This window comes from Alexandromys fortis, unplaced genomic scaffold, assembly GCF_014885135.2.
Source record: "Alexandromys fortis isolate MF-2015 unplaced genomic scaffold, M_Fortis_MF-2015_v1.1 scaffold_182, whole genome shotgun sequence".
Classification (NCBI taxonomy): domain Eukaryota; kingdom Metazoa; phylum Chordata; class Mammalia; order Rodentia; family Cricetidae; genus Alexandromys; species Alexandromys fortis.
In genome coordinates this window covers 3,199,416-3,215,431 of record NW_026068068.1, presented here as the reverse complement: position 1 = coordinate 3,215,431, position 16,016 = coordinate 3,199,416, and the positions used below count along the sequence as shown (strand labels likewise).

The 16,016-nt window shown below is 40.8% G+C and overlaps 1 pseudogene; it reads left to right on the top strand.

The window, feature by feature from the left end:
- Positions 1 to 15,101, top strand: part of LOC126487814 (Y-box-binding protein 1-like) — a 53,680-nt pseudogene extending 38,579 nt beyond the window's left edge.
- The last annotated feature ends 915 nt before the right edge of the window (positions 15,102 to 16,016 follow it).

The window sequence follows — 16,016 nt, the reverse complement described above, 5'->3', positions numbered from 1 at the left end:
CTGTATGAACTGAAAATGTAGGACCCACAGAAAAATGACTGCTGATGTTGCCTAATGAAGGTGAAACAATCCTTCAGGTTTCCTGCTTCACAAAAGAGTCTGCCAGACATTCTGTAGGAAACAGAAAAAAAAGTGACTGACAAAATGCCAATACAGGCAAAACTGTCTTTTAAACTTTCTGCTTCATGGAAAAGTCTACTGGATATTATAGGCCTGTAGACTGAAGATGGATGCCCCAATGTTACATAGACACTTTTGGTGACTGTCCAGGCAGAGAAAGGTCTCTGTCAATTCTAGAGTTTTGGAAGTTGCTTACAATGCACTTCCTGTTTACTTTAGTAATATTATATCCTTCTGGGATCTTTGATGGAGTTGAAGAATATATAGTTATAGTTTTCCTTAGTTATAATAAAAGATAAAGTAGATACAAATATTGTAACTGTAATTCTTGCTTGATACCTCTTTTGCTGTATGTAATTTTATTATGTTAAAGTTCAAACTTTCCTTTTTATTTAAACAGAAAAGAAGAAATGGTGTGGGAAGTCCTTCTGCATATGTGTTGCTTTTATTGGTTAATAAAAAACCTGCTTTCTGTCAATGGCTTAACAGACTATAGCCAGGCTGAAAGAAATATATAGAGGGAGAGTAGGCAGAGTCAGGAAGAAGCCATGGAGCCACCAGAGGAGGAAGATACAAGCTGCTAGTCAGAATCTTGCCAGTAGGCCATGAATCTCATAGTAAAATATAAAATAATAGAAATGGGTAACTAAAGACATAAGAGCTAGCTATCAATACACTTAAGTGACTGGCCAAGCAGTGATTTAAATAATATAGTTTCTGTGTGGTTATTTCAGTAGTCTGGATGTCCAGGAAGGAACAAGCAGTCTCTGCCAACAAATTGGTGCCTAACAAGCCACCAAAGGAGAAAGATACAAGCCACTAGTCAGAACCTTGCTGGTAGGCTAAAAGCTTCATGGCAAAATATAAAATAATGAAAATGGGTTAATTTAAGATATAAGAGTAAGCCAGAAAGATTCTTAAGCTATTGACCAAACAATATTACAATTATTACAGTTTTCTGTATGATTATTTCAGGAGTTTGGGCAGCCAGGAAATGAAAGAGCAGCCTCCTCCAACAATATTGTGTCCAAGACATTCCTGGACTTCATTATAGAGCCTAGGCTTGCCTTGAACTCATAGGAATCTTCCTGCCTTAGCCTCTACATATTGAGATGGCAAACATGGGCAACTACAGCAAGCTAACATTTGAAGAATATATTTTGTTTCTTGCTCCTGATTCATGTTCTCCCTTCATCCCAACTCCTCTTTCTTTCTCTTCTTTCTCTCTCCCTATATACATAAAGCATTGAAAAAACATATACAAGGAAAGAAAAACAATTAAAGATTACACTTTCTCATGTTACTATTTGTATAACAGTTTCATAGCCATATATGATGGTTTTACATGCTTGGATAAACCACACACACTAATACTTATTCATGTATTTTTTCACTCTTTTGCCCACTACTGTCTGTTGGGTTTTGATGTTTATATGCACAGAAAGAGGACATCCAAGGTAGATAGACAAAAAAAATCTCCATGTTCACATACAAGAATACAATATTCTATGAAGAAATAAGCAAAGGGCTGGGGATTTAATTCAATGGCAGTGTGCTTGCCTAGTAAGTGCCAAAATCCTGGATTTTAACCTCATTGTTAGTGTAGTTCCTGCACTATGGGACAGTTCATGTGTTGTGCAAGGGGCTGAGGATTAAAGAACACAAGAGATGTGGGTCATTCGTGAAGAGAGACTGCAGAATGCCATTTATTCAAGCTTAGAGAAAGCCTTATATACCTAAATGCTATACAGTAGAAATGCCCTAGGCAGGTGGGAAATTACCAGGCTCAAGACAGAGCAAACAACTCTCCTGTAGCTAACCACCAGGGTGGACAGAGGGAGCATAAGAACAAACAAGATGTTTTGCCAGAAACTACAAGGTGTCCTCAATATGAACCCTGGTAGGAAGGGTAGACCTGTGGGCCCTAAAGGTTCCCCCCCCCTTTTGTTATACATTACATGGCAAGGCTTGTCTTAAGTGGCATTGGACACCAGGCAACACCCTTACCCATCATGAGAAATTGTCCAACTCAAAACACATTTCCTGTCTTAGGTTGGGGCAGCCCTGCAAAGAGCTTTCCCACCATTGGCTCACTAGTCACCATCACCGAGTTCAACCAGATTTGTGATGAAGAATCCTCCAGGGCAATAGCCAAGTGGTGACACTGACCTGGGTTTGCCTCTGGCTCTGGTGCCATAAAATCACGAAGATGATGCTCCAGCACATATAAGCAGTCCTAAGGAGGCTGTGCCTGCCCAGTCCTTAATGAGTCTCCCCACAAGTTGGAGCCCCTTAAGTAAGGTCTCAGCACTGGTGGGGGGAACCCTGGTATTATAAGAAATTCTGCATTCCAGGGCCTGTGAATAGCAGCATTAAATATTTTCACTGTATCTTTTAAGTTTGTAACCTTAGTGGTGGTAACACATATGTAACGAGATGAAGGGGGAAGGATAGCATATGAGCTTCTCAGAGTAAGTTTATTTCTTATTGAACCAAAACAAATTGCAAATTTAACTGCAATATTTCTTTTTGAATATGGCTATGTATATCATTTTGATTGGCCAAGGTATTTGCTACCTGCCCCGATAAGATATCAGCCATGTAGCAACTGACTGACTAATGGCAACTCCAGCAGCTGTAGCTTCTGTGGCATGGCCACCACTATGGCTGTTGTAATGCCAAAATCTCTTAGATGCAGGATGAGTTGATCATTATGGGCTGTGTTGACAGGTAGAGGAACAATCCCCAGCACTTGGACCACCACAGCCAGCTCCTCAGAACCCCATCAATTCCTCAATTGACAAACCTGCCCAGAACAGTTTAAAACTCTGGAAATATCAGCAGGATGAAAAACAACAGCAAAAAAGAAAGAAGCAGTAACAGAAACTCCTGCCCAGAAAGTACAATTTTTATCTTTTCCTTTATGCTGAATTCTCAGAGTGCAAAATCAAGACAAGCTTGAGGCCCCCAAAGATACCAACTTTCAAAAGTAAGCATGTTGCATGTGGTTACAGTAATGAAAAGACCTGCTGCCCATGGATTGATTTTTGTCTGGTGGCTTGGAACCCCACCACCATAGATCTGTCTGGGACAAATTAAAAGTCCACAGGAAGGTGGTAATGCACTCAGTCCAAAGTATAGGCCCAGGCCAGCAGCGACTGATCACCCAGTGAATTCTGCTAACAGAAGTATTGGTATTGATGGGCATCCATAAATTCTTGAGACCGACCACTGAGGCACTGGTGGCCTTAGGGGCAAAATCAGCAATGGAAACTGCTTGCAACAATAGAGGTAGACTTATGAGGTTCTTAATTTTCTTGAAACACAGAACTCCAGTTAAATTCCAAATCTCTGTGTTATAATTTTGGGTGGTATCTAAAGGCACAGCATGTTTACCTATGCTAAATTTGGTAGATAAGAAATAGGGCCACACAGGGCTATCCAATCCCACCATCATTAGAAATGAAGGATTCTTTACCAGTTCTCATCTGATCCACTGGGCATAAGGTTGAGTTCTATAAACGATTCCATTAAAGCCACAGTGAAAAGGGCATGAGTCTCATAGGCCATAACTGCTTCTTTTAGTTGTTTAATGACTTTAAAGGCTAAAGGATTATGTTGCTTGAACTGCTGTCCTTGTGGATCAATAACCTCCATGACAGGATAAATTTGCCTCTTCCTTCTTAGATTATTTAGTCTATCTTGGATCTCTCAGATTTCTGCCTTCTAAGTCAATAGGGGTAGAAGCAGCAGCACAAGGATTTGAAGTGACAAGGAATGGATTCTGCCACAGGGGTCTTACAGAGACAACGCTGTTTGCTTTCTTCCTTTCTAAAATTTCCCTTTCTAAAGTCTCTTCTTCCTCTTCTATATCCCTTTTAGTACTTTTAGCTTTCTCCTTCTCAAAGCTCTTCCTAGACTTCCCAGATTCTTCATCCTGAATCTCCTCAAAGGTTTTGCCCAAATCCTCTAATTGTTCTTTTACTTTTATATTAGTGCTGAGAAGAGCGTCTTTGACTAAACACCCTAACGAAAATATTGCTATGGAAAATTCTTCTGGCCTTTGCTCTTTTAAAGTTTTTTGAAGGTCAGATTTTACCTGCTCCCAATCATAAATATTAAAGCCCACTGCTTCTGGAAACCAGGGACTAAACTCTATAACTGTCTTAATAAACTTTTGTGCTGTCTTAGTTTTAATAACATTGCCTTGCTTCATTAAAAGAACTATCAATTGATCAGTCAATACTTGAACAGAATTACTAGCACCCATCTTCAATTCCCACTCACCATTAATTTCTTACCTGCTGGCCAACCTTCTGAGGGAGATCTCTCAGGGGTCCCTACTTCCTGATTGCACTGGGGCCTCCACCTGTAGCACTTGCCCTATGGGACAGTTTGCCAGTCAGGCAAGGGGCTGGAGATTAAATAACACAAAAGATGTGGGTCATTTGTGAGGAGAGACTGCAGAATGCCATTTATTCAAGCTTAGAGAAAGCCTTATATACCTAAATGCTACACAGTAAAAGTGCCCCAGGCAGGTGGGAAATCACCAGGCTCAAGACAGAGCAAACAACGCCCCTGTAGCTAACTACCAGGGTAGGCAGAGGGAGCACAGGAACAAACAAGATGTTTTGCCAGAAACTGCAAGGTGTCCTCAATATGAACCCTGAGAGGAGGGGTAGAACTGTGGGCCCTACAGTTAGAAAAAGAAAAAAGTAAATATTTAATAACAGCAACACGTGTTATAGTGGAGAACATCCCACAGGGATCTAATCTATCTAGGAAGTCTAGTAACACTTCCTTCAGCAATGCCTTCCTTTTAAGACTGTGTGTGTGTGTGTGTGTACAAGCATGTGTGTGCACATATGTGTGGGTACCTGTGTGTTGGAGGCAAAAAGATGGCATTAGACTCCCTGCAACTGGAATTACAGGAGATTTTGAGCTACTGAGCTTAGGAACTGAGACTGAACTCTACCCCTCTGAAGAAGCAGCAAGTACTTTTAACCACTGAGCCATCTCTCTAGTCTCAAGGAAATGTCTTTTGAGGTGTTAAGGAATTATTAAGATTAGAGGAGATGAAGATCTGGGCATAAACTCATCACACAAAGAACAAGGTATGTGTGAAAGGCAGGATCAAGCACAATTTTTTCCATGAAAGGGAAGATCCAAATGAGGCTGAGGCTTAGTGAATTAGAAGGAGGTTATAGGTAGTGGGGAAATCGGATCTTGTAGGGTGCTGCTGGAAGAATCAGGGATTGAGTTTCATAACACACATGAACTATTTTCATGCTGCCTGCCATACTGGTTTTCCTACAGACTTAATCCCTGAAGCATGAACTGCCAGGCTCCTTTCCCTTCAGGTCCAAGTAGATTTGAGCAATGGAGCCATCAACTCAAGGGGAAGATAAAGTGGCTTCATCTCCACATTTTATCACTATCTATTTACTTGCTGCCATGGCAACTGATCCAGTCCTAGGAGACTGAGCAAGAGTACTCAGTGATTATCAGGATTTCTATTACTGTCCATGGGAATTAAGATTTTTAACACATGAATGTGAGGGTTATATTTGAGTAATACCATGTTGATAAATTTTTAGATACTGTCATAATGAGAAGAAACATTTTGAATTTTGAGAGCTGTGACACACTCTAAAATGATTCTATAATGGCTCAAATTAGCTAATTATTGAGCTCTATTGGGCACTATAATAAAAGCTTTGCAGATATGAATATTAATTATCTCATTTAGCTTCCAACAATTCCATTTCCTTTTTCACACATTTTACATATACTAAGGGGACTAAAATGTTCTCAGCTTAGTCCAACTAAAAACAGGAGAGTTGTCTACCTCAACTGGAGTGGCTTAAGACACGGAAAGCCCTCTTTGTGCTTGATTAGCGTTTTAAACCATTAGTGTTCTAAGCCACTTTATCTTTCCCTTGACTCGATGGCCTTATTGCTCAAACCTACTTAGACATGAATACACTTTTTGTATTAGTTCACCCTAAGTCTCCAACTTTCATATTTCACATAAATAAAAATTGAGTCTCAGAATGTAGCATGACCTACTCAAGATGACAGTTGTAATATCCACGATAGTGTCTTTTTCTTCATTCAGTGATGTGCTCAACATCTCCACATCAGGGCTGTGCTACCTTCCTTCATGTCTATGATTATGTTTGGAAACCTCAGTGGTATTCAACTTTCAACCCAGTTACATTTGTTAATGATTTTTACTCCCCTCAACATTTCTTTGGTATGATTCCTATCTGACTATCATGTGTTGGTGTGGGAGAAATTTCTGTATTTTGTCAATCATGTTCTAAACAAACTCTGATTGGCCAGGCAGGTAATATAGGCGGAAAAACCAGACAGGAAGTGGAAATGATGCAATGAGAACAGGAGAATTCTGGGAAGGAGGAAGTTGATTCCTCCCAGTCCTGCGCAGACCACCAAAGAAGCAACATGTGAGCTGCCCCTCTGAAAAAGGTACTGAGCCATGTGGCTAGCATAGATAAGAACAATGGGTTAATATAAACTACAAGAGCTAATAAGTATCCTGACCTAATGGGCCAATCAGCTTTATAACTTATAGAGATCTCTGTGTGATTTTCTTTGTTGCTAAACAGCTGTGGGGCAGGACAGAAAACCCCAACAAGCAGGCCCCTCTCATTGTTACAATGTGTGAACACATTCAATGTGAGACTGTTAATGAAAATGTAGTGAGTGGGGTTGTATCCTTGGGCATACATTATGTGTTCCTTCAAGAGTCAAGAGGTGGGGGCTGGAGAGATGGCTCAGCAGTTGAAAACATATACTGCTCCTTCAGAGGATCCAAGTTTGTTTCCCAGCATCCACATGAGGCAGCCTCCTATAGTCCATCTTCCAGGGATCCAACCTCTGTTCTTGGTTTTGAAGTGCTCAAGTCTACATACTCAGATACACATATATACACAGTTTAAACAAACTATTTTTTAAATGAGTCAAGGGGAGGTAATATTTCACCTGGGAAAATAAATCATACTACCACTAAAAATGAACCTCTGAGAAATTCAGTACATTCATCCTAACACGAATACCAGTCTTTCATAAATGACAGTTATAACTAGTCTATAGTTTCATTAAATTTATTTCTTTTGCTAACAGAGAACAAGTAGAACAAATAATTTCTTAGACAATTTTATTTGCATCTTGTTATATCTTTGTATTATTAATTAATTCACTTTTTCTCTTATGAGCATACATCTACTAAGACATGCCCCCAGCCTCTCTTGAAATCTGCAATGAAAGAGACATGCAATTGATCCCTTCCTCCTTGTGTGGAATTTTTAGGCCATTGGTAGAGAGTACTGGAGATTGCAGTCCTGCTTCTGGAAGGTTAATGTGCTCCATAGGTCTCCTGTTTTAGCTGAGATACACAGCCCAGACACTCATCCCCATACTTCATCTCTCCCACCCTTACCTCCTTTGCTTTCTTTCATCTTTTCTGTTGAACTCTGAGCAACTTTGCAAAGTACTGTCATGGTACCAGTGTGATGACTAGCTCACAGCCAAACAAGAAAGAGTGGCTTTTCATGTTTTCCACTTGGTTCACCTCTTTAAAGTTTAACCATTTTATGTTTTAACTCCTTCCCACCCACAGTGACTCTATGCTTCTTCCTTATTCCCAGACACCCCATTATAGATCTTTCTTCTTTCTTACAAAGGTTTATACAATCAAAATGGTTAATTGTTTACAAAAAGTCATCCAAAAATAAATGTTAGTTGTCTAGTGTTCTGTAGCCAGATTTTTCTTTAGACTGCCAGCTCACACACACACAAAATAACACAGAGACTTATCAATTATAAAAGCTTGACCTCCCTTAAGAGGCAGTGGCGGGGAGGAGGCAGAAATCTTTAATAAATAAATACATTAAAAAAACGCTTGACCTATAGCTTGGTCTTGCCCCACTAGCTTTTAAATTACCCCATTGTTATTCATCTCCCTGTTGACATGTGACTAGTGGCTTTTATCTCTCCTCCTGAATGTTTTGCTCCTCTGCATTACACTGGCAACTCTTCCTTTCTTCTTCCCAGAGCTCTCTGTCCAGAAGTCCTACCTAACCTCTTCCTGCCCAGATAATGGCCATCAGATCTTTATCAGATCAATCACAGTGACACATCTTCACACAGTATAAAGGGATATTCAACAACAGTGTTCTGTAAAAGTAGGATTACCTTATGTGATAGTCTGAGAAGAGGGTTTATATTTGGTCATCATACCACCTCTGTGTTTTAACTGATTGGGACGGTCATGTTGCTTTCTTTCCAATGTTACTTATAGCTTACATACTCTGACAATGTTCCAGACATTAGGGTTTCTCAAACTTTACAGTGCATCATAAATTCCTAGAGGAACTGTTAAGATCCAGATTTGTGGTTGCCACAAATGCTAATTGGTAGTTCTGAGAAAGCCTCATTAGTTGTATTTGTTTATCATTTGAATTTGAAATGTTCCCAGCTCCCATCATGTTTATGAATACTTGGCCTCCAGTTGATGTCACTGTTTTAGAAGGATATGGTACCCTTATGATACATGGGGCCTACATGAAGAAGAAAGTATGGACAGTGTTTTAAAATTTTAGTCCCAATGTAGTACCAGCATTAAAAAAAAAACAATCCTACCAAAAGCAATCTACATACAATGCAATTCTGATCAAAATTTTAATACAATTTTTCACAGATCTCGAAAAAACAATATTCAACATCATATGGAAAAACAAATAACTCAGGATAGCCAAAGCAATCCTGGACAAGAAAGAAACTTCTGGTATCACATCCCTGACATCAAGCTCTATTATAGAACTACAGTAATGAAAACAGCTTGGCATTGGCATAAAAACAGACAGGTGTACTAATGGACTGTAATAAAAGACTGAGAAATTAATCCGCACTCCTATGAACAGCTAATTTTTTACAAAGAAACTAAAATTATACAATGTAGAAAAGAAAGCATCTTCAACAAAGGATGCTGACATAACTGGATGTCAACATGTAGAAGAATGAAAATAGATCCATATCTATCCCCATGTACAAAATTTAAGTACAAATGGATCAAAGACCTCAATATAAATCCAGCCACACTGAACCTCATAGAAGAGAAAGTGGGCACAGAAGACCACTTCCTAAATATAACACCAGTAGCAAAGACACTGAGAGCAACAATACCTAAATGGGATCCCCGGAAACTGAGAAGCTTCTGTAAAGCAAAGGACACAGTCAATAAGACAAAAGGAAGTCTACTGAATGGGAAAAGATCTTCACAAACCTCACATCAGACAATGGTTTGGTCTACAAAATATGTAAAGAACTCAAGAAATTAGACATGAAAAATTTTAAGTAACCCAATTAAAAATGGGGCACTGAACTCAACAGAGAATTCTCAACAGAAGAATCTCAAATGGCCAAAAGACACTTAAGTAAATCTACAACATCCTTAACCATCAGGGAAATGCAAATCAAAATGACTCTAAGATACCATCTCATACGAATCACAATGGCTAAGATACTCTAGAGGATGCAGAGTAAAGGGAACACTCCTCCATTGCTGGAGGGAGTGCAAACTTGCATAACCACTTTGGCAATCAATATGGCAATTTCTCAGAAAATTGAGAATTGACCTACCTCAAGCCCAGCAATACTACTCTTGGTTATATACCCAATGTATGCTCAATCAAACAAGAACATTTGCTTAATTATGTTCATAGCAGCATTATTTGTAATAGCCAGAACCTGAAAACAACCTAGATGCCCCTCAACCAAAGAAGGGATAAAGAAAATGTGGTGCATTTATACAATGGAGTACTACTCAGTAGTTTAAAAAAATCTTGAAATTTGCATACAAATCGATGGAACAGAGTGAGATAATCCCTCACTCGTGAGTGGATATTAGACATAAAACAAAGGACAACCAGTCTGTAGTCCACAACCCCCAGAAAAGCTAGGTATCAAGGAGAACCTTAAGAGAAACATACATGGATTCCTCTTGGGAAGGGGAAATAGGCAATATCTCCTGAGAAAATTGGGAGTGTGGGGGTAGGAGGAGAAGAGAGGGATAAGGAAGGAAAAAGGGGAATTTAGAAAATGGGATGGTCAAGATGGGGAAAGGACAGAGAGGAAGAGTAAGGAAGGAGATATCTTGATTGAGGGAGCCATTATGGGGCTAGCAAGAAACCTAGAAACTAGAGAAATTCCAAGGAATCCGCAAAGATGATCCCAATTGAGACCCTAAATAGTTGTGGAGAGGGAGTGTGAACTGGCCTTGCCCTATAGTTAGATTGATTACTATCTCAAAATGTCATCATAGACCCTTCATCCAGCAACTGATGGAAAAAGTTGTAGAGATCCACAGCAGAGCACTGGGCTAAGCTTCCAAAATCCAGTCAAAGAGGGAGAAGCAATAATATGAGCAAAGGAGTCAAGACCACAATGGGGATACGTACTGAAACAGTTTACCTGAGCTCATGGGAGCTCACCAACCCTGGCCTAGCAGCAGGGGAACCAACATAACATCAAACTAGGCTTTCTGAATGTGGGTGACATTGGTATGGCTAGAACAGACTTTGGTGACAGCATCTATTCCTATTGGTTATACTGGATTTTTGTGACCCATTCTCTTTGGAGGGATACCTTGTTCAGCCTAGATATAGTGGAGAGGGCCTTGGTCCTTCCTCAGAGCATGTCCTGGACTTTGTTGACTTCAAGTTGAAAGTCTTTCCTTCTCTGAGGAGTGAATGGGGGTAAATGGAAGGTGGAGGGAGTGGGAGGAGAGGAGAATGAGGGAACTGGGATTAGTATGTAAAATGAGAAAAGATAGTTTTAAAAAATAAATAATTAAAAAACTTAGCCCCACATCTGGATCTGCTTGGCTCTGGATCCTTCTCTTCCCTGTCCACTCCTATACTCAGTCCCCTGCCATGAATTCCATACAATTCAACAAGGGCCCATCATAAATATTCTGAACTGAGATGAAGATCCAGCTCCTGTCCAAATGCAATGCACAGAAGGAAGCAGGCTCTGAAATTGGACTAAGGGCCTCTCTACTGTCCCTGACTTCCATTAAACTGATAATGAGGTTTTCCTGTGCACACTCATGCAGTTGGGTTCTACACTCAAGATGAACCAGTTTATAAACAACTGGCTCCAGCTAAAACACCCTTTTCAACTTCATCAAGGCTGTGGTCAACTAATATATTAACAACATGGACCTGTTAAAGGACAATGGCCAGTTTGTAATGGGAACTGACCCGGATCCAAATGTCTCTTTGTAAAGTGGTGGGAAAGGCAAAGACAAAGGGCTGCAGAGAAAAGCAGCAACAGTACTTGAATCACATCATTATGAACATCAGCCGGTTTGACATTAGGCTGCAGAAGGGCTCCCACTTTATCCAGCCACCCATGTACTATTTACTGTCTTTAGTACTTATGTACTTTAGTCTTTAGATGGGCACCTGTAGTAAGAAGGCTGCTTGATGATTCCCAGCTGCTCAATAACCATACAGAAACTGTATTAATTAAATCACTGCTTGGCCTATTAGCTTTAACTTGTTATTGGTTAGCTCTTACATCTTAATTTAACCCATTTCTATTAATTTGTGTATTGCCACGTGACTGTGGCTTACTGTGTGAAGTTCTGGTGTCTGTCTCTGGCAGGGCTACAGGCCTTCTTCTGACTCCGCCTTCTTTCTCCCAGCATTCAGTTTAGCTTTCTCTGCCAACCTCTATTCTGCCCTGAGTAGGCCTAAGATGGTTTCTTTATTAACCAATGCTGTTCACAGCATACACAGGGGAATCCCACATCATGCACCAATGTGTCAGTCAGCCAGGTGGGCACAACAGCTCAAGAGGCCTTGCCACATATATATGACACCAAAGTGCACTGACAAATAGGAAATTTTTCCACATTCCTGACAATGGGATAGAAGCAGTGTACCAACATGATGAACAGCAAGGTCTTTGATCTGGGGCAACAAATTCATTACCCAAATCTCTGTGTGGAGATTGCTGGGTGGGGGGCCCAGAGGCTGAAGGGGCTCCACTTGAAGCTGAAGAGTGCTCAGGTGAGGTCTGGGGGAGGATGTGGTGTGGTCTCCATCTTACAAATAGTGTAGAGGTCACCAAGCTATTAACCGCCTCTGTTGCCTGCCTTCTGGGTGATAAACACATTATACATCTCTCCTGTTGAAGAGATAAACCTTTGTGTTTAACATCCCTGTTTTTCCTAGTCCTACTTTTAGAGGCTAAAAGTGACCAAAGTAACCCTAATTATTAAAAGAAACCATGAACTATTCACTAGAATAATAATAAAAAAAAAGGTGGCTTAAAAGTATAAGTGCCTAGGAAGTCCCCTGAGGGTGACTAAAGTCATTAAAGGATTTCCATTTGAAACAAATGTGTCTGAGAAAACACTGCACAAATAGAGAAAATCTCTGGGGTATCCTTCTTAAATGAAGATAACAAAGGAAATATCTTCCCTGGCACAGCAGTACAGTAGGAGACTACTGTAGCCAGAGTCCAAGGGAACCTAGCTATAACTTGAAGTGGTGACAAATCTTGATAGATTGGTCTATTGTTTCCCTCCTTTACTCGAATTCCTCCCTTTTGGAATGGAAATGCTTATTCCAATGTATAGTAGAAGGAAATAACTTTCTTTACCATTTCTTAGGTGCTCACTGTTAAGAGTTTGCCTAGGGTCTTAGAAGAGACTTTGGACTTCTGAATGGTGTTGAAACAGATTGGGAAGAATCTTGAAGTTGGACTGCAAACACTTTTAATTGTGAGTTGGCTGAGCCTCTGGAGGCCTTGAGCAGAGCAGTATCTATTGAAATTTAAATGCTCCCAGTTCAAAGGCTCATGCATTTGAATACCTAATCTGAAAATGATAGTAGATGTTTGAAGGTCACGGAATGCTTGGAACAGAGGGTTTAGTTTAAAGAAGGACTTCCTACTAGGCTGGCCTTTAATGTTTGGACCCACTTCTGCTTCTGACTCAGGTCCTTGCTTCTTGGTCTAACCAAGATGTAAAATGGCATCACATGCATTTGCTATCATGAATGCTACAAATCAAGTCCTCTGAAACCGTGAGCCAAAATGGATATTCCTCCTTTAAGATGATTCTCTGTTACATATTTTACAATAGCAGCCATAGAAGTATTTAACATACTATTTTTATTAAAGGCTCTCTGGTATACTGATACTGGTGATTTAATAACCTCACTTACTTTGGGGACTAATAATCAAAAAGTAGTTTGATATTCATGGGATCCTGGAATAGAAAATGGTGATAAAATTCTAAGTGAAAAAATGGAATGATCAAAACTGGTTCAATTAAGAAATGAGAAAATTCAGACCTGAAAATACTTATATCTAAAAAGAGAAAGAATAAGTTAGAGTGTAGTAGTACATAATGTTAGCAAAGATTTGAACAGCATCTCCTATCCCACTTTCAAAGAAATATGAATTTGTTAACAAACACTTAAAAATGGAATCTTCTCTCCTTCCCTTCGTATCTAGACTGTTGAAAAAATATGCTTGACCAATAAGGTGAGAAAATATTGACATTCTCAAAATTCCAAAGCTAAATCTTCAGGAAATGTATTTACCATTATCTCTTACATACATAAAAACCAATGCTAAATAACTACTTCAATACTCCATCCACTAGAGCTCGATCGGTAGCGGGAGCAGACAGCGGACCCCAGAGAGCCCTGAGAGCCCCACCGCCACCTAGTCACCATCACACCCTGGGAGGAGCCGCAGCCATCGCCGCCGGCCCCAGTCACCACCACAGCAACCGTGAGCAGCGAGGTTGAGACCCAGCAGCCTCTGTCTCCCCCCCATCCACCGCCGCTGCCTCGCCCCCTCCCCCGCCGCCGCCTCCCCCCATCTCCCTGCCGCCGCCCTCAGCGCCATCCAGCCCAGCTCCGCAGCTGCGCAGGGAGTGGTGGCGGCCCAGGCGGCCTCAGGTCCGCCCGCTGGTGGGGACAAGAAGGTCATCGCAAGAAGATTTTGGGAATGGTTCAATGTAAGGAACGGACACGGTTTCATCAACAGGAATGACACCAAGGAAGACGTATTTGTACAGCAGACGGTCATAAAGAAGAATAACCCCAGGAAGTACCTTCGCAGTGTAGGAGATGGAGAGACTGTGGAGTTTGATGTTGAAGGAGAAAAGAGTGCGTGCGGAGGCAGCAAATGTTACAGGCCCCGGTGGAGTTCCAGTTCAAGGCAGTAAATACGCAGCACACCGTAACCATTATAAGATGCTACCCACGTCGTAGGGGTCCTCCACATAATTACCAGAAGAATTGCCAGAATAGTGAGAGTGGGGAAAAGAACGAGGGATCGGAAAGCGCTCCTGAAGGCCAAGCCCAACAACGCGAGCCCCATCGCAGGCGAAGGTTTCCACCTTCCTTTTTGCGGAGACCCTATGGGCATCGACCACAGTATTCTAACCCTCCTGTGCAAGGAAGGTGCTGACAACCAGGGTGAAGGAGAGCAAGGTGGACCAGTGAGACAGAATGTGTATTGGGGTTACAGACCACGATTTCGCAGGGGCCCTCCTCGCCAAAGACAGCCTAGAGAGGACGGCAATGAAGAGGACAAAGAAAATCAAGGAGACGAGACCCAAGGTCAGCAGCCACCTCAACGTCGGTATCGCCGCAACGTCAATTACTGACCAGACGCCCAGAGAACCCTAAACCACAAGATGGCAAAGAGACAAAAGCAGCCGATCCACTAGCTGAGAATTCATCCTCTCCCAAGGCAGAGCAGGGCGGGGCTGAGTAAATGCCAGCTTACCATCTCTACCATCATCCGGTTTGGTCATCCAACAAGAAGAAACGAATATGAAATTCCAGCAATAAGAAATGAACAAAGATTGGAGCTGAAGGCCTTAAGTGCTTGCTTTTTGCCCGTTGACCAGGTACACTAGAACTATCTGCATTATCTATGCAGCATGGGGTTTTTGTTATTTTTACCTAAAGATGTCTCTTTTTGGTAATGACAAATGTGTTATTTTTTTTTAAGGTCTGGTTTTTCTCAATACACCTTTAATGGTTTTTAAATTGTTTCATATCTGGTCAAGTTAAGATTTTTAAGAACTTCATTTTTAATTTGTAATAAAAAGTTTACAACTTGACTTTTTTCAAAAAAAAAAGTCAACAAACTATAAGCACCTGTTAATAAAGGTCTTAAATAATAATAAAAATAATCCATCCACTCAGCACATGGTACAGAAGACTTGTCTCCCCTTCACAGAATCATGGGAAATTGTTGGTTGTTGTTTGGGGTGGGGTGGGGGAGTCCATAGTCGTAGATCACATGACAAGGGGTTTCCAGGCCCTTAGTTAATACTCCCTATATTTTATCATGTTGCTATCTTCATAATCTCCTTTCTCTTCTCATTTATTCAGTTTTGCAATATTTTAGATATATACAGTATTTCAAATATTAAGTAATAGATTAATAAAATAATTTTCTTACCTCTTGTATCATCCTCATGATCGAGAATGGAAGATAGATTGAGCTAATCAATGGCATGCATTAAACCGAAGTATTAATACAATGATGTACAGATGTGTTGAACTGGGGTTAGGGCTAGGTCTGTGGTGTGTGTCTTAATTACTATGACCAAGGCAACTCATGGAAGCAATCACTTACTGAGGGTTTGTAGTTTCAGAGAACCCACGGCCCTCAGAGTGGGAGCATGGCAGCAGGAAGGCACAGCACTGGAGCAGTCGGTGAGAGTTCGCATCTCAAGGCAACAAACATGAGGCAGAGAAAAAGTTAACTGGAAATAGCAGTTGTTGCTTCAAGATGGGGTCCCAGGTGTAAGTCCTATGTAACTATGAACACCT